Genomic DNA, 21,141 nt, shown 5'->3' on the forward strand with positions numbered 1-21,141 from the left:
GACTTTTCAAATCAATGTGAAAACAGGTATTAAATAGCTTCTAGACGACCCAGATTGGATTATAATGACATTTGAAGGATACAGCTTCAGGCATCTCTCCCAGCATGACTACTTTCCATTAGGACAAATTAACTCACAACCTCTCTGTTAGTCAGAAACCATTTGAACAACGACTAAAATGAGGGACAATCACAGCGACACATTTAAAATGTCCTCTTAGATCGACCGTCTGTTCAAAATGTGGCCTGCCGGAGTAACAGTGTCATCGTTCCCAGGACTACATTAGGCCACATTAACTCAACCTCTGTTTTGGACAATCACACACACTTTTATAAAAGACTACAGGCTTGGTCAACACTAGATGAGATGTTATAAAGGACTACAGGCTTGGTCAACACTAGATGAGATGTTATAAAGGACTACAGGCTTGGTCAACACTAGATGAGATGTTATAAAGGACTACAGGCTTGGTCAACACTAGATGGGATGTTATAAAGGACTACAGGCTTGGTCAACACTAGATGGGATGTTATAAAGGACTACAGGCTTGGTCAACACTAGATGAGATGTTATAAAGGACTACAGGCTTGGTCATCACTAGATGGGATGTTATAAAGGACTACAGGCTTGGTCAACACTAGATGAGATGTTATAAAGGACTACAGGCTTGGTCAACACTAGATGAGATGTTATAAAGGACTACAGGCTTGGTCAACACTTGATGTTATAAAGGACTACAGGCTTGGTCAACACTAGATGGGATGTTATAAAGGACTACAGGCTTGGTCAACACTAGATGGGATGTTATAAAGGACTACAGGCTTGGTCAACACTAGATGAGATGTTATAAAGGACTACAGGCTTGGTCAACACTAGATGGGATGTTATAAAGGACTACAGGCTTGGTCAACACTAGATGAGATGTTATAAAGGACTACAGGCTTGGTCAACACTAGATGGGATGTTATAAAGGACTACAGGCTTGGTCAACACTAGATGGGATGTTATAAAGGACTACAGGCTTGGTCAACACTAGATGAGATGTTATAAAGGACTACAGGCTTGGTCAACACTTGATGTTATAAAGGACTACAGGCTTGGTCAACACTAGATGGGATGTTATAAAGGACTACAGGCTTGGTCAACACTAGATGAGATGTTATAAAGGACTACAGGCTTGGTCAACACTAGATGGGATGTTATAAAGGACTACAGGCTTGGTCAACACTAGATGGGATGTTATAAAGGACTACAGGCTTGGTCAACACTAGATGAGATGTTATAAAGGACTACAGGCTTGGTCAACACTTGATGTTAGAGGACTACAGGCTTGGTCAACACTAGATGGGATGTTATAAAGGACCACAGGCTTGGTCAACAGTAGATGGGATGTTATAAAGGACTACAGGCTTGGTCAACACTAGATGGGATGTTATAAAGGACTACAGGCTTGGTCAACACTAGATGGGATGTTATAAAGGACTACAGGCTTGGTCAACACTAGATGGGATGTCATAAAGGACCACAGGCTTGGTCAACAGTAGATGGGATGTTATAAAGGACTACAGGCTTGGTCATCACTAGATGTTATAAAGGACTACAGGCTTGGTCAACACTAGATGAGATGTTATAAAGGACTACAGGCTTGGTCATCACTAGATGAGATGTTATAAAGGACTACAGGCTTGGTCAACACTAGATGAGATGTTATAAAGGACTACAGGCTTGGTCATCACTAGATGAGATGTTATAAAGGACTACAGGCTTGGTCAACACTAGATGGGATGTTATAAAGGACTACAGGCTTGGTCAACACTAGATGAGATGTTATAAAGGACTACAGGCTTGGTCAACACTAGATGAGATGTTATAAAGGACTACAGGCTTGGTCAACACTAGATGTTATAAAGGACTACAGGCTTGGTCAACACTAGATGTTATAAAGGACTACAGGCTTGGTCAACACTAGATGTTATAAAGGACTACAGGCTTGGTCAACACTAGATGTTATAAAGGACTACAGGCTTGGTCAACACTAGATGTTATAAAGGACTACAGGCTTGGTCATCACTAGATGTTATAAAGGACTACAGGCTTGGTCAACACTAGATGGGATGTTATAAAGGACTACAGGCTTGGTCAACACTAGATGGGATGTTATAAAGGACAAAGTGGCAGTAAAGTGACAATATCATTGAAACAGATATGAGTCATTTCCTGTCTGTCAGAGTGAGCTAGAGACAGCCAATATGATCTACCTCCTGGCAGACAGACCAGTCTCTTCTCTTCTTCTCTCCTCCTGTCCTATTCTCAGAGGGCTCTGTACGTGTGCGTGGGTGGGGGGGGGAAGGGAGGGGGGAAGGGGGTGTTGACACACAAATGCAGAAAGCAAGATGTGTGTGGGTGTGGCCACGCTCCCATCTCCCAGTAGACAGTCAGTGTTCAGTAAACACACCGGCTGAACATGCAGTGCAGAGTCAGCCAGTCAGTCAGCCAGCCAGCCAGTCAGTCAGTCAGTCCGTCCATCCTCACCTGGTCCTACCACAATACAACACCACCTTTCCATCCCTTCCTGTTACCACTCTCTCTGTGGTTATGTTTACATACTTGATTTAAAAAAATTCAAACCAGGAAATCAAACCAGGAAATCAAACCAGGAAATCAAACCAGGAAATCAAACCAGGAAATCAAACCAGGAAATCAAACCAGGAAATCAAACCAGGAAATCAAACCAGGAAATCAAACCAATGTAAAATGCAGCATGTGTGCAGTATGTGATTGTAGTGTGTGTGTGTGTGTGTGTGTGTGTGTGTGTGTGTGTGTGTGTGTGTGGAACCTGTAGGACTCCATGTGGGAGAGAGTGCACACACACACACACACACACACACACACACGTTCATTCTATTTCAGCACAGCTTTATTGATAAGTACCCAGAGGGCGATAGGCATCGCTCCACAAGGCAGCAGAGATGTTTTCATATTCCATCCCTACTAAGGTATCCTAGCAGGACATAGATCTATACTAGCAGGACATAGATCTATACTAGCAGGACATATATCTATACTATCAGGACATAGATCTATACTAGCAGGACATAGATCTATCCTAGGAGGTATCCTAGCAGGACATAGATCTATACTAGCAGGACATAGATCTATACTAGCAGGACATAGATCTATACTAGGAGGTATCCTAGCAGGACATAGATCTATACTAGCAGGTCATAGATCTATACTAGGAGGTATCCTAGCAGGACATAGATCTATACTAGCAGGTCATAGATCTATACTAGGAGGTATCCTAGCAGGACATAGATCTATACTAGGAGGTATCCTAGCAGGACATAGATCTATACTAGCAGGACATAGATCTATACTAGGAGGTATCCTAGCAGGACATAGATCTATACTAGGAGGTATCCTAGCAGGACATAGATCTATACTAGGAGGTATCCTAGCAGGACATAGATCTATACTAGGAGGTATCATAGCAGGACATAGATCTATACTAGGAGGTATCATAGCAGGACATAGATCTGTACTAGGAGGTATCATAGCAGGACATAGATCTGTACTAGGAGGTATCCTAGTAGGACATAGATCTGTACTAGGAGGTATCATAGTAGGACATAGATCTGTACTAGCAGGACATAGATCTATACTAGGAGGTATCCTAGCAGGACATAGATCTATACTAGGAGGTATCATAGCAGGACATAGATCTATACTAGGAGGTATCATAGCAGGACATAGATCTGTACTAGGAGGTATCATAGCAGGACATAGATCTGTACTAGGAGGTATCCTAGTAGGACATAGATCTGTACTAGGAGGTATCATAGTAGGACATAGATCTGTACTAGCAGGACATAGATCTATACTAGGAGGTATCATAGCAGGACATAGATCTATACTAGGAGGTATCCTAGTAGGACATAGATCTGTACTAGCAGGACATAGATCTATACTAGCAGGACATAGATCTATACTAGGAGGTATCCTAGCAGGACATAGATCTATACTAGGAGGTATCCTAGCAGGACATAGATCTATACTATCAGGACATAGATCTATACTAGCAGGACATAGATCTATACTAGGAAGTATCCTAGCAGGACATAGATCTATACTATCAGGACATAGATCTATACTAGCAGGACATAGATCTATACTAGGAGGTATCCTAGCAGGACATAGATCTATACTAGGAGGTATCCTAGCAGGACATAGATCTATACTAGGAGGTATCATAGCAGGACATAGATCTATACTAGGAGGTATCCTAGTAGGACATAGATCTGTACTAGCAGGACATAGATCTATACTAGGAGGTATCATAGCAGGACATAGATCTATACTAGGAGGTATCCTAGTAGGACATAGATCTGTACTAGCAGGACATAGATCTATACTAGCAGGACATAGATCTATACTAGGAGGTATCCTAGCAGGACATAGATCTATACTATCAGGACATAGATCTATACTAGCAGGACATAGATCTATACTAGGAGGTATCCTAGCAGGACATAGATCTATACTAGGAGGTATCCTAGCAGGACATAGATCTATACTAGGAGGTATCATAGCAGGACATAGATCTGTACTAGGAGGTATCATAGCAGGACATAGATCTGTACTAGGAGGTATCCTAGTAGGACATAGATCTGTACTAGGAGGTATCATAGCAGGACATAGATCTATACTAGGAGGTATCCTAGTAGGACATAGATCTGTACTAGCAGGACATAGATCTATACTAGGAGGTATCATAGCAGGACATAGATCTATACTAGGAGGTATCCTAGTAGGACATAGATCTATACTAGCAGGACATAGATCTATACTAGGAGGTATCCTAGCAGGACATAGATCTATACTAGGAGATATCCTAGCAGGACATAGATCTATACTATCAGGACATAGATCTATACTAGCAGGACATAGATCTATAATAGGAAGTATCCTAGCAGGACATAGATCTATACTATCAGGACATAGATCTATACTAGCAGGACATAGATCTATACTAGGAGGTATCCTAGCAGGACATAGATCTATACTAGGAGGTATCCTAGCAGGACATAGATCTATACTAGGAGGTATCCTAGCAGGACATAGATCTATACTAGGAGGTATCCTAGCAGGACATAGATCTATACTAGGAGGTATCCTAGCAGGACATAGATCTATACTAGGAGGTATCCTAGCAGGACATAGATCTATACTATCAGGACATAGATCTATACTAGCAGGACATAGATCTATACTAGGAGGTATCCTAGCAGGACATAGATCTATACTATCAGGACATAGATCTATACTAGGAGGTATCCTAGCAGGACATAGATCTATACTATCAGGACATAGATCTATACTAGGAGGTATCCTAGCAGGACATAGATCTATACTAGGAGGTATCCTAGCAGGACATAGATCTATACTATCAGGACATAGATCTATACTAGCAGGACATAGATCTGTACTAGCAGGACATAGATCTGTACTAGGAGGACATAGATCTATACTAGGAGGACATAGATCTATACTAGGAGGTATCCTAGCAGGACATATATCTATACTAGCAGGACATAGATCTATACTAGCAGGACATAGATCTGTACTAGCAGGACATAGATCTGTACTAGGAGGACATAGATCTATACTAGGAGGACATAGATCTATACTAGCAGGACATAGATCTACACTAGGAGGTATCCTAGCAGGACATAGATCTATACTATCAGGACATATATCTATACTAGGAGGACATAGATCTATACTAGCAGGACATAGATCTATACTAGGAGGTATCCTAGCAGGACATAGATCTATACTAGCAGGACATAGATCTATACTAGGAGGACATAGATCTATACTAGGTGGAATCCTAGCAGGACATAGATCTATACTAGGAGGACATAGATCTATACTAGGAGGACATAGATCTATACTAGGAGGTATCCTAGCAGGACATAGATCTATACTAGAAGGTATCCTAGCAGGACATAGATCTATACTAGGAGGTATCCTAGCAGGACATAGATCTATACTAGCAGGACATAGATCTATACTAGGAGGACATAGATCTATACTAGGAGGTATCCTAGCAGGACATAGATCTATACTAGGAGGTATCCTAGCAGGACATAGATCTATACTAGAAGGTATCCTAGCAGGACATAGATCTATACTAGCAGGACATAGATCTACACTAGGAGGTATCCTAGCAGGACATAGATCTATACTATCAGGACATATATCTATACTAGGAGGACATAGATCTATACTAGCAGGACATAGATCTATACTAGGAGGTATCCTAGCAGGACATAGATCTATACTAGCAGGACATAGATCTATACTAGGAGGACATAGATCTATACTAGGTGGAATCCTAGCAGGACATAGATCTATACTAGGAGGACATAGATCTATACTAGGAGGACATAGATCTATACTAGGAGGTATCCTAGCAGGACATAGATCTATACTAGAAGGTATCCTAGCAGGACATAGATCTATACTAGGAGGTATCATAGCAGGACATAGATCTATACTAGGAGGTATCATAGCAGGACATAGATCTATACTAGCAGGTATCCTAGCAGGACATAGATCTATACTAGGAGGTATCATAGCAGGACATAGATCTATACTAGGAGGTATCCTAGCAGGACATAGATCTATCCTAGCAGGACATAGATCTATCCTAGGAGGTATCCTAGCAGGACATAGATCTATCCTATCAGGACATAGATCTATACTAGGAGGTATCCTAGCAGGACATAGATCTATCCTAGCAGGGCATAGATCTATCCTAGGAGGTATCCTAGCAGGACATAGATCTATCCTATCAGGACATAGATCTATACTAGGAGGTATCCTAGCAGGACATAGATCTATCCTATCAGGACATAGATCTATACTAGCAGGTATCCTATCAGGACATAGATCTATACTAGCAGGTATCCTAGCAGGACATAGATCTATACTAGCAGATATCCTAGCAGGACATAGATCTATCCTAGCAGAACATAGATCTACACTAGCAGGACATAGATCTACACTAGCAGGTATCCTAGCAGGACATAGATCTATCCTAGCAGAACATAGATCTACACTAGCAGGTCTCCAACAGGACATGTACAGTGGTGTGTGTTAGTTAAAGGAGGACGGGCTCATTGTAATGGCTGGAATGGAACAGAGTCCATATGTTTGGTGTGTTTGATAAAGTTCCATTTACTCCATTATAATGAGCCTGTCCTCCTATAGCTCCTCCCACCAGCCTCCTCTAGTGTGTGTGTGTGTGTGTGTATATATATGTGTGTGTGTGTGTGTTTATCCAAGCAGGGAATGTCCAGAAGCCGGTAGGAGTGAACTCTTCTGTTCGTTATAATGTGTAACAGTAGGAAGCTAATGCTGCTGTTATTTGCGGGCATATCTCATGGCTTTGATCTGCCTCCCAGCGATATGGAGCGTTCTGGGTGTGTGTCTGTTCCTCACAGCGTTCTGTGTGTGTGTGTGTGTGTGTGAGAGAGTGTTCTGTCTATGGCTCTAGCGTACAGTGCTGATTATGTGTGTCTGTTCCTCACAGCGTTTTGTGTGTGTGTGTGTGTGTGTGTGTGTGTGTGTGTGTGAGAGAGTGTTCTGTCTATGGCTCTAGCGTACAGTGCTGATTATGTGTGTCTGTTCCTCACAGCGTTTTGTGTGTGTGTGTGTGTGTGTGTGAGAGAGAGAGTGTGTTCTGTCTATGGCTCTAGCGTACAGTGCTGATTATGTGTGTCTGTTCCTCACAGCGTTTTGTGTGTGTGTGTGTGTGTGTGTGTGTGTGTGTGTGTGTGTGAGAGAGTGTTCTGTCTATGGCTCTAGCGTACAGTGCTGATTATGTGTGTCTGTTCCTCACAGCGTTCTGTGTGTGTGTGTGTGTGTGTGTGTGTTCTGTCTATGGCTCTAGCGTACAGTGCTGATTATGCCTGTAGCTCACAGCAGAGGGCTGAGCAGTGGAAACATTCTTAGGTAAGATGAAAGAGCAGAATTAGACATCTTATTAAACTTTCATGATCTGGTCTGACAAATCAGTGTGGAAACCATGCTCCTCCTCTTAAAAAACACACACAGTTCCTGTTCATACACACGCTCACAAATGCACCCGCACACACACACACCTCTCATGTTAGATCTGGCAAGCATGCACACTTCCTCACGTTCACACACTACAGAACTCACACACCCTTCACACTAAATCTGTCAACAGCCGGTTCAGAGAATAGTAGTTCAGTTGGCTGGATTAATGCATTCACTGAATCTCTCCTCACTCTCTTTCCTTACGCCCCCGCTACCTCTCGCCCCCGCTACCTCTCGCCCCCTCTTCCTCTCGCCCCCTCTTCCTCTCGCCCCCTCTTCCTCTCGCCCCCTCTTCCTCTCGCCCCCTCTTCCCTCTACCTCTCGCCCCCGCTACCTCTCGCCCCCTCTTCCTCTCGCCCCCTCTTCCTCTCGCCCCCTCTTCCTCTCGCCCCCTCTTCCTCTCGCCTCAGTTCTTGTACTAAAGAACATTAAAGGTGAATACACAAAGTGCTAGAGCAACTGCAGTCAGACGGACGGACCGCTAGGACAGACGGACCGCTCGGACAGACGGACCGCTAGGACAGACGGACCGCTAGGACAGACGGACCGCTAGGACAGACGGACCGCTCGGACAGACGGACCGCTAGGACAGACGGACCGCTAGGACAGACGGACCGCTCGGAGAGACGGACCGCTAGGACAGACGGACCGCTAGGACAGACGGACAGACGCTAGGACAGACGGACAGACGCTAGGACAGACGGACCGCTAGGACAGACGGACCGCTAGGACAGACGGACCGCTAGGACAGACGGACCGCTCGGACAGACGGACCGCTCGGACAGACGGACCGCTAGGACAGACAGACCGCTAGGACAGACAGACCGCTAGGACAGACAGACAGACCGCTAGGACAGACGGACAGACCGCTAGGACAGACGGACAGACGCTAGGACAGACGGACAGACGCTAGGACAGACGGACAGACGCTAGGACAGACGGACAGACGCTAGGACAGACGGACCGACGCTAGGACAGACGGACCGACGCTAGGACAGACGGACGGACGCTAGGACAGACAGACAGACGGCTAGGACAGACGGACGGACGCTAGGACAGACGGACGGACGCTAGGACAGACGGACGGACGCTAGGACAGACGGACGGACGCTAGGACAGACGGACGGACGCTAGGACAGACGGACAGACAGACTGCTAGGACAGACGGACGGACGCTAGGACAGACGGACGGACGCTAGGACAGACGGACGGACGCTAGGACAGACGGACGCTAGGACAGACGGACGGACGCTAGGACAGACGGACGGACGCTAGGACAGACGGACAGACAGACAGACATTAGGACGGACAGCAATGGGCCATTGAGCTAATAATGTCATCAGGATTATTGTCCTCAAAGAAATGAAATCCTTCCTAATAAATTCACTGTCCCGATAATCCTAATCTGAACTGTAATCTGCTTGGAAAAATACCCTTTATGCAGATCAGTGTTGTGCTGTTTTCAACAGGGGCGGGCGCACAGACACAGAAAGACCTGACCTTTTGAACAAGATGGCGCTGACAGACACAGAAAGACCTGACCTTTTGAACCAGATGGCGCTGACAGTCTCCCTGTTTCTATCTGCTAGCCAACTATCTAGAAGCATTTCTCTGCACCTGCTGTAACATCTGATAGACAGTGTACACAACCAATACACTTTGATTTAGCATTCAGTCTGGCTGGACCCAGATATAGCGCGCGCACGCACGCACACACGCACACACGCACACACGCACACACACACACACACACACACACACACACACACACACACACACACACACACACTTTCACATTACCTCTGTCTGGAGCCTGCTATAATAGATATTACATCTGTCTGTACACACATACACACACACACACACGTTATCCATGCCCACAACATTCAAAAACACAGGGCAGACATGGAGCTAAATAAGACAAGCTACAGTAGTCTATCAACACAGCCACACCACATCAGTCAGATGGGCAGAGAACACAGTGTAATATATAGGAGCATATGTCCGTCTCTCCTCTAGAGAACCAGGTCTGTCTGTCTGTCTGTCTGTCTGTCTGTCTGTCTGTCTGTCCTCTAGAGAACCAGGTCTGTCTGTCTGTCTGTCTGTCTGTCTGTCTGTCTGTCTGTCTGTCTGTCTGTCTGTCTGTCCTCTAGAGAACCAGGTCTGTCTGTCTGTCTGTCTGTCTGTCTGTCTGTCTGTCTGTCTGTCTGTCCTCTAGAGAACCAGGTCTGTCTGTCTGTCTCTCTTCTAGAGAACCAGGTCTGTCTGTCCTCTAGAGAACCAGGTCTGTCTGTCTGTGTCTGTCTGTCTGTCTGTCTGTCCTCTAGAGAACCAGGCCTGTCTGTCTGTCTGTCTGTCCTCTAGAGAACCAGGTCTGTCTATCTGTCTGTCTGTCTGTCTGTCTCTCCTCTAGAGAACCAGGTCTGTCTGTCCTCTAGAGAACCAGGTCTGTCTGTCCGTCTCTCCTCTAGAGAACCAGGTCTGTCTGTCCATCTCTCCTCTAGAGAACCAGGTCTGTCTGTCCGTCTGTCCTCTAGAGAACCAGGTCTGTCTGTCCGTCTCTCCTCTAGAGAACCAGGTCTGTCTGTCTGTCCGTCTCTCCTCTAGAGAACCGGGTCTGTCTGTCGGTCCGTCTCTCCTCTAGAGAACCAGGACAGTCTGTCCGTCTCTCCTCTAGAGAACCAGGTCTGTCTGTCTGTCTGTCCTCTAGAGAACCAGGCCTGTCTGTCTGTCCGTCTCTCCTCTAGAGAACCAGGTCTGTCTGTCCGTCTCTCCTCTAGAGAACCAGGTCTGTCTGTCCGTCTCTCCTCTAGAGAACCAGGTCTGTCTGTCCGTCTCTGCTCTAGAGAACCAGGTCTGTCTGTCCGTCTCTCCTCTAGAGAACCGGGTCTGTCTGTCTGTCCGTCTCTCCTCTAGAGAACCGGGTCTGTCTGTCGGTCCGTCTCTCCTCTAGAGAACCAGGACAGTCTGTCCGTCTCTCCTCTAGAGAACCAGGTCTGTCCGTCCGTCTCTCCTCTAGAGAACCAGGACAGTCTGTCCGTCTCTCCTCTAGAGAACCAGGTCTGTCTGTCTGTCTCTCCTCTAGAGAGCCAGGTCTGTCTGTCCGTCTGTCTCTCCTCCAGAGAACCAGGACTGAGACACTGTGCCTGTCCACACTGCCTGTCCGTCTCTCCTCTAGAGAACCAGGACTGAGACACTGTCTGTCCCCACTGCTTGTCCACACTGCCTGTCTGTCTCTCCTCCAGAGAACCAAGACTGAGACACTGCCTGTCTTTCTCTCCTCTAGAGAACCAGGACTGAGACACTGCCTGTCCGTCTCTCCTCTAGAGAACCAGGACTGAGACACTGCCTGTCCACACTGCCTGTCCACACTGCCTGTCTGTCTCTCCTCCAGAGAACCAGGACTGAGACACTGCCTGTCCCCACTGCCTGTCCCCACTGCCTGTCCACACTGCCTGTCCACACTGCCTGTCCGTCTCTCCTCTAGAGAACCAGGACTGAGAAACTGCCTGTCCCCACTGCCTGTCCCCACTGCCTGTCCCCACTGCCTGTCCGTCTCTCCTCTAGAGAACCAGGACTGCCTGTCCCCACTGCCTGTCCCCACTGCCTGTCCACACTGCCTGTCCGTCTCTCCTCTAGAGAACCAGGACTGAGACACTGTCTGTCCCCACTGTCTGGTTTCTCTGTATGTCCAGACACTATTTCTTGGCCTTAACACTAGAAGACCATGTTTGCTCTGTTAATGTGATCCGGAGGTTCCGTACGAACGGTGTGACGCAATAGCAGAGCCTCCAGATGCTAAAATCAAGCTCACCACGCACCTCCCAATAGCAGAGCCTCCAGATGCTAAAATCAAGCTCACCACGCACCTCCCAATAGCAGAGCCTCCAGATGCTAAAATCAAGCTCACCACGCACCTTGTCTTGCTGCTTTTTATTTTATGTTGCTCTGTCTGTATGCTATGTCTTGCTTGTCCTATGTTGCCATGTCTTGCTTGTTCTATGTTGCCATGTCTTGCTTGTCCTATGTTGCTATGTCTTGCTTGTTCTATGTTGCTATGTCTTGCTTGTCCTATGTTGCTATGTCTTGCTTGTCCTATGTTGCTATGTCTTGCTTGTCCTATGTTGCTATGTCTTGCTTGTCCTGTTGCTATGTCTTGCTTGTTCTATGTTGCTATGTCTTGCTTGTCCTATGTTGCTATGTCTTGCTTGTCCTGTTGCTATGTCTTGCTTGTCCTGTTGCTATGTCTTGCTTGTTCTATGTTGCTATGTCTTGCTTGTCCTATGTTGCTATGTCTTGCTTGTCCTATGTTGCTATGTCTTGCTTGTCCTGTTGCTATGTCTTGCTTGTCCTATGTTGCTATGTCTTGCTTGTCCTGTTGCTATGTCTTGCTTGTCCTGTTGCTATGTCTTGCTTGTCCTATGTTGCTATGTCTTGCTTGTTCTATGTTGCTATGTCTTGCTTGTCCTATGTTGCTATGTCTTGCTTGTCCTATGTTGCTATGTCTTGCTTGTTCTATGTTTCTATGTCTTGCTTGTTCTATGCTGCTATGTCTTGCTTGTCCTATGTTGCTATGTCTTGCTTGTCCTATGCTGCTATGTCTTGCTTGTTCTATGTTGCTATGTCTTGCTTGTTCTATGCTGCTATGTCTTGCTTGTCCTATGTTGCTATGTCTTGCTTGTCCTATGTTGCTATGTCTTGCTTGTCCTATGTTGCTATGTCTTGCTTGTCCTATGTTGCTATGTCTTGCTTGTCCTATGTTGCTATGTCTTGCTTGTCCTATGTTGCTATGTCTTGCTTGTCCTATGTTGCTATGTCTTGCTTGTCCTGTTGCTATGTCTTGCTTGTCCTGTTGCTATGTCTTGCTTGTCCTATGTTGCTATGTCTTGCTTGTCCTATGTTGCTATGTCTTGCTTGTCCTATGTTGCTATGTCTTGCTTGTCCTATGTTGCTATGTCTTGCTTGTCCTATGTTGCTATGTCTTGCTTGTCCTGTTGCTATGTCTTGCTTGTCCTATGTTGCTATGTCTTGCTTGTCCTATGTTGCTATGTCTTGCTTGTTCTATGTTGCTATGTCTTGCTTGTTCTATGTTGCTATGTCTTGCTTGTCCTATGTTGCTATGTCTTGCTTGTTCTATGTTGCTATGTCTTGCTTGTCCTATGTTGCTATGTCTTGCTTGTCCTATGTTGCTATGTCTTGCTTGTTCTATGGTGCTATTGTCTATATTGTAATTGTTTTTAATAACCTGCCCAGGGACTGCGGTTGAAAATTAGCCGGCTGGCTAAAACCGGCACTTTTACAGAAACGTTGATTAATGTGCACTGTCCCTGTAAAAATAAAATAAACTCAAACTCAACTCAACCTCCCAATAGCAGAGCCTCCAGATGCTAAAATCAAGCTCACCACGCACCTCCCAATAGCAGAGCCTCCAGATGCTAAAATCAAGCTCACCACGCACCTCCCAATAGCAGAGCCTCCAGATGCTAAAATCAAGCTCACCACGCACCTCCCAATAGCAGAGCCTCCAGATGCTAAAATCAAGCTCACCACGCACCTCCCAAATTGCGTAGCAATGCGGAGGGCTCCGTATCAGGGTTTATGTTAGGAAAATGCGGGGCCGGACATTTCACCAGCAACATTTTACATTCCCCAGACCCATATGCATTGAGTGTGTAACCTGATCAGGGAGTCCACCCACAGTGCTCAGAAATCACATTTAGATGAAGGTAATTCATATTAACAGAACATGCAAGTCGAGGACACATCGTAAGGTGGGTGTGTAACCTGATCAGGGCGTCCACCCACAGTGCTCAGAAATCACATTTAGATGACGGTAATTCGTATTAACAGAACATGCAAGTCGAGGACACATCGATGTGTGGTGCTTCTCACTGAATTCTGTTGTGCACTTTGAACATGTCAGAATAACCGTCCAGATTTACTTTTCCTCAGGTCAACAAAACGAGTAACGAACAGCTAAAATCACTAGCCTATGTCAATATACTATAGTAGAAAAGTTGACCTATTCTATTGGTCAGGTTGTTGAGAAATAAATAGCCTATTTACAAAACAGACTCTGGGACAGTTGTGGGACGATAGATCCCAGATTCATACAACCAGTAAGGCCTGGGATACATGAAACTACCATGTTAAAGAGCAAATGAGTCTCATGCAACAGATCAGAACATGTTGTGTTTAGCACAAATGTTGATAAACTATTATTTATTCACATTATAAGATGCAGTAAGGCAGTAGGCCGCACAAGACAGTAGGCCACACAAGACAGTAGGCCACACAAGGCAGTAGGCCACACAAGGCAGTAGGCCGCACAAGGCTGCAGGCCACACATGGCAGTAGGCCACACAAGGCAGTAGGCCGCACTAGGCAGTAGGCCGCACAAGGCAGTAGGCCACACTAGGCAGTAGGCCACACTAGGCAGTAGGCCACACTAGGCAGTAGGCCACACTAGGCAGTAGGCCACACAATGCAGTAGGCCGCACTAGGCAGTAGGCCGCACTAGGCAGTAGGCCGCACTAGGCAGTAGACCAAGCGGAAATGTTCGTTCCATAATGCAATTAGCAGGAAAACTCCCGTTGTCAAAATGGCACTGCACATACGAGCGGTTTCATGTGACGATGAAATATCTGTTCGAAATGTAGAAAGAGATGAGATCTAATAGGCTAATCTGAAGCAAGCTAAGACACATTCAGTATGTATCAATGACTCTCTGAGGTCATTAAAGATCCCATGGCACTTATCGTAAGAGTGGTCACCTAATAATCCCCAGCTTCCAATTGGTTCATTCATCCTCCTCCTCCTCTCCCCTGTAACTATTCCCCAGGTCGTTGCTGCAAATGAGAACGTGTTCTCAGTCAACTATTACCTGGTAAAACAACGGATAAATAAATAAATTAAAACGTTCAGGTTTCAAACGATTAAGTATAAAATGTTTCCTAAATGACTCCAGCTCATTGCAAAGTGGTGTGACGCGCTGATGAGGCCGGCCTTCCGTTGGCGTTTGATCTTTAAAAGCGCCGCAAGATAAAAACAGCGACAGCAGCTCTCGAGGTTTCTGATGGATTTTCCACTCGAAGTCTCTGTCTGTACGGTGTACTAATATACTGCACACGCGTCAATTTCATTCCACTAAATTATGCAAATTAACCTATAGACCGATAAGCAAATGTATTTACAATGACTGGTATTTCCATCAATGAAGAGGCTAAAAAACATTATTTTCTTCTTCACACAAACAGTTGGCCCAGTGACAGTTTTATTTTAAAATCGGCTTTAAAAAAGAATTGTAATCAGACAAAAGCCGGCTATTTTGGGCTAATGGAAACTCTGCGTTGACATGATTGGTTGACGGTAGGTGTCAACACAAACTCACTAGCTTGACAACTTTCTTCACAACAGCTCTGCTCCGCGTATGAATGACTTGACGTTTGTAGAGGCCTTGATGTTCGCAGAGGCCTTGACATGTGTAGAGGCCTTGACGTGTGTAGAGGCCTTGACGTGTGTAGAGGCCTTGACGTGTGTAGAGGCCTTGACGTGTGTAGAGGCCTTGACGTTTGTAGAGGCCTTGACGTTTGTAGAGGCCTTGACGTTTGTAGAGGCCTTGACGTGTGTAGAGGCCTTGACGTGTGTATGGCTGTGAATGTGTTAGCCTGTCGTGCTCACATCTGTAGTACAGCAACAGCACTGTGTTAGCGTGTCATGCTAACCTCTGTAGAGCAGCAGCATCATGTTAGGGTCAGTTAGCGTGTCATGCTAACCTCTGTAGAGTAGCAGCATCGTGTTAGGGTCAGTTAGCGTGTCATGCTAACCTCTGTAGAGCAGCAGCATCATGTTAGGGTCAGTTAGCGTGTCATGCTAACCTCTGTAGAGCAGCAGCATCGTGTTAGGGTCAGTTAGCGCGTCATGCTAACCTCTGTAGAGCAGCAGCATCATGTTAGGGTCAGTTAGCGTGTCATGCTAACCTCTGTAGAGCAGCAGCACCATGTTAGGGTCAGTTAGCATGTCATGCTAACCTCTGTAGAGCAGCAGCATCGTGTTAGGGTCAGTTAGCGTGTCATGCTAACCTCTGTAGAGCAGCAGCATCGTGTTAGGGTCAGTTAGCGTGTCATGCTAACCTCTGTAGAGCAGCAGCATCGTGTTAGGGTCAGTTAGCGTGTCGTGCTAACCTCTGTAGAGCAGCAGCATCGTGTTAGGGTCAGTTAGCGTGTCATGCTAACCTCTGTAGAGCAGCAGCATCGTGTTAGGGTCAGTTAGCGTGTCATGCTAACCTCTGTAGAGCAGCAGCATCGTGTTAGGGTCAGTTAGCGTGTCATGCTAACCTCTGCAGTGCAGCAGCACCAGGCATTAGCTACCTCAGAGGAATAAGAAACAGGCAGGAAGGCAGTAATGTTAAGTAATACATGAATAAGCTTCATCCTCTATCTGGTCTTTACTCTCAAGTCTTGGTAATGTTTTAGTTGACTCTCCACTCACGCCATGCTCTCCATATAGTACATAACACAGAGAGATCAGCCAGGAGCATGTTCCCCATATAGTACATAACACAGAGAGATCAGCCAGGAGCATGTTCCCCATACAGTACATAACACAGAGAGATCAGCCAGGATATGTCAGCGAGCGTTAGCTTGATGAACTAGTAGGGGATCCAACTGCTTTAGGGAGCAGGACAGTTTCAGGGTGGTGTATTTAGTTGTTTTAAGCATATGACTATATCATATTTAACTAACTAACTAACTAACTAACTAACTAACTAACTATATATATATATAGACAGAGAGAGACAGAGAGAGACTCCCAGCCATATACATTAAGCAGCATATGGGGCTGTAACTGTGATTTTGCCTAAAGTATTCTGTAGGCAATCAATGCACATTACATACCTGTACAGATACAATCAATGCACAATACATACCTGTACATACCTGTACAGATACAATCTCTGCACATTACATACCTGTACAGATTCAATCAATGCACAATACATACCTGTACAGATACAATCAATGTACAATATATACCTGTACAGATACAATCTCTGCACAATACATACCTGTACAGATACAATCTCTGCACAATACATACCTGTACAGATACAATCTCTGCACAATACATACCTGTACAGATACAATCAATGTACAATATATACCTGTACAGATACAATCTCTGCACAATACATACCTGAACAAATACAATCCCTGAACATTACATACCTGAACAGATACAATCCCTGTATTGACCATTGGTCGGTCAATAAGGTTATTAGCTAGTGGTTTTAGGTCTGTGTGTCAGTGAGAGAACAACCTGACCTACATTCTACAATCTAGATTAGAACCTTGAACCATTCTAAAGTGATTCCAGAACCAGTCCAGTTGTATTCCTAAAAAACACCATCAGATTACACACCCCATTTAACAATCAAATGTGAGGCTTTAACTTTGGGTGAGAGAACACTGTCACTGTAAATGAGTTGCAATATATATAAATCGGTAAATTTCAAAGGTGAGCTCTGACTGCTGGCGGCACAGTTCAATGTACCAACAGCTCAACAATACCTGTACTGAAGTCATAAAACAGATGAATCAGGACTTTACCTGGCTGAGCTGACAGGCAGCCTGGAACATTCCTTAAATACCTGACGAGAGGGAACTATTTATGAAATGTTGCTGCACCTGGTCCAGATATGAAAACACTGTCGCTACGCACGCACGCACGCACCGCACGCACCTGTCTTGTTCAATTCCACAATAGGTTTCTGTGTTTGGTTCATTTCCTCCCTTTGTCTTAGACAATACCTCCAATTATGCAAAACCTCTCCACTTCTTTGAACATTATGCTCCTAGACTTTTACTGCTGTTGAATCCATACATCGCCTCATTCAGTTATAACCTACACAAACTCACAGCCATAGCCTACAAAACTCTGATTCAGCACTTGATTCAGCAGCCCTGGCGGTGGGAAGGCAAAGTGTTCCCCTTTGGAACCATTTCCTGTGTCTGAAAGGTAGAACCTAGCCGGCAGAACCAGGGAGCAAATCAAGTGCACCTTACAGGCCTACAGCTGGCCAATCAGATAGCTCCAAAACCAGTGTCTGCACAGTTTCCCCAAGCCACAGACTGTAAAAAGAAACCTCAGAACGCACAGCAGAGATTTTTAAAATGTTTAAAACCACGACTAGAGAAAGACTCAAAGAGCTGCTGTTTTTATGAGTAAGTTTATGTTTAAAGTTGTTATTCAGCACCGTCAACCTCTTTTATAGCCATACTTCCTCCTTTTATAGCCATACTTCCTACTTTTATAGCCATACTTCCTCTTTTATAGCCATACTTCCTCTTTTATAGCCATACTTCCTCTTTTATAGCCATACTTCCTCTTTTATAGCCATACTTCCTCTTTTATAGCCATACTTCCTCTTTTATAGCCATACTTCCTCTTTTATAGCCATACTTCCTCTTTTACAGCCATACTTCCTCCTTTTATAGCAAAACTTCCTCTTTTATAGCCATACTTCCTACTTTTATAGCCAGCCATACCTCCTACTTTTATAGCCAGCCATACCTCCTACTTTATAGCCATACCTACTACTTTACAGCCATACCTCCTACTTTACAGCCATACAGTGCCTTGCGAAAGTATTCGGCCCCCTTGAACTTTGCGACCTTTTGCCACATTTCAGGCTTCAAACAAAGATATAAAACTGTATTTTTTTGTGAAGAATCAACAACAAGTGGGACACAATCATGAAGTGGAACGACATTTATTGGATATTTCAAACTTTTTTAACAAATCAAAAACTGAAAAATTGGGCGTGCAAAATTATTCAGCCCCCTTAAGTTAATACTTTGTAGCGCCACCTTTTGCTGCGATTACAGCTGTAAGTCGCTTGGGGTATGTCTCTATCAGTTTTGCACATCGAGAGACTGAAATGTTTTCCCATTCCTCCTTGCAAAACAGCTCGAGCTCAGTGAGGTTGGATGGAGAGCATTTGTGAACAGCAGTTTTCAGTTTTTTCCACAGATTCTCGATTGGATTCAGGTCTGGACTTTGACTTGGCCATTCTAACACCTGGATATGTTTATTTTTGAATCATTCCATTGTAGATTTTGCTTTATGTTTTGGATCATTGTCTTGTTGGAAGACAAATCTCCGTCCCAGTCTCAGGTCTTTTGCAGACTCCATCAGGTTTTCTTCCAGAATGGTCCTGTATTTGGCTCCATCCATCTTCCCATCAATTTTAACCATCTTCCCTGTCCCTGCTGAAGAAAAGCAGGCCCAAACCATGATGCTGCCACCACTATGTTTGACAGTGGGGATGGTGTGTTCAGGGTGATGAGCTGTGTTGCTTTTACGCCAAACATAACGCTTTGCATTGTTGCCAAAAAGTTCAATTTTGGTTTCATCTGACCAGAGCACCTTCTTCCACATGTTTGGTGTGTCTCCCAGGTGGCTTGTGGCAAACTTTAAACGACACTTTTTATGGATATCTTTAAGAAATGGCTTTCTTCTTGCCACTCTTCCATAAAGGCCAGTTTTGTACAATATACGACTGATTGTTGTCCTATGGACAGAGTCTCCCACCTCAGCTGTAGATCTCTGCAGTTCATCCAGAGTGATCATGGGCCTCTTGGCTGCATCTCTGATCAGTCTTCTCCTTGTATGAGCTGAAAGTTTAGAGGGACGGCCAGGTCTTGGTAGATTTGCAGTGGTCTGATACTCTTTCCATTTCAATATTATCGCTTGCACAGTGCTCCTTGGGATGTTTAAAGCTTGGGAAATCTTTTTGTATCCAAATCCGGCTTTAAACTTCTTCACAACAGTATCTCGGACCTGCCTGGTGTGTTCCTTGTTCTTCATGATGCTCTCTGCGCTTTTAACGGACCTCTGAGACTATCACAGTGCAGGTGCATTTATACGGAGACTTGATTACACACAGGTGGATTGTATTTATCATCATTAGTCATTTAGGTCAACATTGGATCATTCAGAGATCCTCACTGAACTTCTGGAGAGAGTTTACTGCACTGAAAGTAAAGGGACTGAATAATTTTGCACGCCCAATTTTTCAGTTTTTGATTTGTTAAAAAAGTTTGAAATATCCAATAAATGTCATTCCACTTCATGATTGTGTCCCACTTGTTGTTGATTCTTCACAAAAAAATACAGTTTTATATCTTTATGTTTGAAGCCTGAAATGTGGCAAAAGGTCGCAAAGTTCAAGGGGGCCGAATACTTTCGCAAGGCACTGTACCTCCTACTTTACAGCCATACCTCCTCCTTTATAGCCATACTTCCTACTTCCACTCGCGCTACATCCAGCACTGGGCTGTAATTAATGCCTATAGAAAAGTTGTTCCTATAAACTTGACTTGTTGATCATCTGCTTGTCTCTATTCTCTGGTCATGGGATTAACAACATGAACTGGTGCATGAGTTCCCCCATCAGCTGGAAGACTGTGTCCCCTTTTTCTCAGCGGAGGGAGGAGGGACGGGGTGTCGGGTGACAGGCTGCCTCATCGTCCCTCCCTCTCCTCAGACTGACCATCAGATGCAGGCCATCAGCTCACTCAGCTGTGCCTCATACAAATTATATTTTACCAGTGTGATCATATACCTCATTTGTTATACATATCATTTCAAAAATGATCTGAGAAGAACATTGGCAAGGCAATTCAAGCACAGCCAGTATGTAGTGATAATGTATTGGGCCAATATCCTCTAGCCTACTGCACAAACCTCATTGCTACAATACTGTTTTCAATTGGTTAATGTTGCATAGGCTTACGTTTGTAAGTCATGTTAATAAGTAATCTGAGCGGTAGCTCTCAGCTTGCATTTTGAAAGTTATCTTGACTCAGAAAAGGTTGGTGACCACTGACCTCCCCAAACGCAGTGTCCGCAATCTCCCCAAACGCAGTGTCGCAACCTCCCCAAACGCAGTGTCGCAACCTCCCCAAACGCAGTGTCCGCAACCTCCCCAAACGCAGTGTCCGCAACCTCCCC

At 44.9% G+C, this 21,141-nt stretch overlaps 1 protein-coding gene across 5 annotated transcripts in view; it reads right to left on the minus strand.

The window, feature by feature from the left end:
• The window catches only part of homer2 (homer scaffold protein 2), a 140,238-nt gene that overhangs the window by 98,356 nt on the left and 20,741 nt on the right, over positions 1-21,141 (minus strand). Inside the window, exon 1 of one of the 5 annotated variants that reach the window (XM_090223195.1) lies at positions 17,736-18,055. The exons of the other annotated variants lie outside the window; for them this stretch is intronic. The gene's annotated coding sequence lies outside the window, so the exon portion shown is untranslated. Of the gene's footprint in view, positions 1-17,735; positions 18,056-21,141 lie in introns of those variants that run through there. 5 annotated transcript variants of the gene reach the window in all.

This window comes from Oncorhynchus mykiss, chromosome 26 (assembly GCF_057628025.1).
Source record: "Oncorhynchus mykiss isolate SJ-2025 chromosome 26, ASM5762802v1, whole genome shotgun sequence".
NCBI lineage: Eukaryota > Metazoa > Chordata > Actinopteri > Salmoniformes > Salmonidae > Oncorhynchus > Oncorhynchus mykiss.